This window comes from Mandrillus leucophaeus, unplaced genomic scaffold, assembly GCF_000951045.1.
Source record: "Mandrillus leucophaeus isolate KB7577 unplaced genomic scaffold, Mleu.le_1.0 Scaffold793, whole genome shotgun sequence".
Taxonomy (NCBI): domain Eukaryota; kingdom Metazoa; phylum Chordata; class Mammalia; order Primates; family Cercopithecidae; genus Mandrillus; species Mandrillus leucophaeus.
The window spans coordinates 124,660-125,975 of NW_012108619.1; positions in this window are offsets into that span (position 1 = coordinate 124,660).

Consider the following 1,316-nt stretch of genomic DNA (forward strand, 5'->3'; position numbering starts at 1 on the left):
ATCCACGAAATACAGATGTAACTCTGTGAGATGAATTAACAGAACACTAAGATGTTTCTGACAAAGCTTTTTTCCAGATTTCATCTGATGATATTTCCTTTTTCAAAATAGCCCTCTATGGGCTTTCAAATATCACTTTGAGAATTCCACAAGAAATGCCTTAGCGAAAGGCTTCTTGAGGGGAAAGCTGTTATTCTCTGAGATGATTTCACAGAACACAAAGAAGTTTCTCAGAGAGCTTCTTCCTCTTTGTTATCGGAGGATATTTCCTTTGGCCCTATAGTCTTCAAAAGGATCCGAAATATCTGTTCTCAGATTCCACAGAAATAAGGCTAGCAAAGAGATCCACGACATGCAGATATAATTCTGTGAGTGGAAGTCACACATCACAGAGCAGTTTCTCAGAAAGCTTCTCTCCAGATTTCATCTGAGGATATTTCCTTTTTCACCATAGCCCTCTATGGGCTTCCAAATATCACTTTGCCAATTGCACAAGAACTGCCTTAGCGAAAGACTTCTTCAGGGGAAAGCTATAATTCTGTGAGATGATTTCACAGAACACAAAGAATTTTCTCAGATAGCTTCTTTCTCTTTGTTATCGGAGGATATTTCCTTTGGCCCTATAGTCTTCAAAAGGATCCGCAATATCTGTTCTCAGATTCCACAGAAATAAGGCTACAAAGAGATCCACGAAATACAGATGTAACTCTGTGAGATGAATTAACAGAACCTTAAGCAGTTTCTCACAAAGCTTCTTTCCAGATTTCATCTGAGAATATTTCCTTTTTTACCTTAGACCTCTATGGACTTCCAAATATCACTTTTCCAATTCCTCAAGAACTGTCTTATCGAAAGGCTTCTTGAGGGGAAAGCTGTATCTCTGTGAGATGATTTCAAAGACCACAAAGAAGTTTTTCAGAAAGCTTCTTTCTCTTTGTTATCGGAGGATATTTCCATTGGCCCTATAGTCTTCAAAGGGATCCGAAATATGTGTTCTAAGATTCCACAGAAAAAAGGCTACCAAGGAGATCCACGAAATACAGATGTAATTCTGTGAGTAGAAGTCACACATCACAGAGCAGTTTCTCACAAAGCTTCTTTCCAGATTTCATCTAAGGATATTTCGTTTTTCACCATACCCCTCTATGAGCTTCCAAATATCACTTTGCCAATTCCACAAGAACTACCTTAGCGAAAGGCTTCTTGAGGGAAAAGCTGTAACTCTGTCTGATGATTTCACAGAACACAAAGAAGTTTCTCAGAAAGCTTCTTTCTCTTTGTTATCGGAGGATATTTCCTTTGGCCCTATAGTCTTC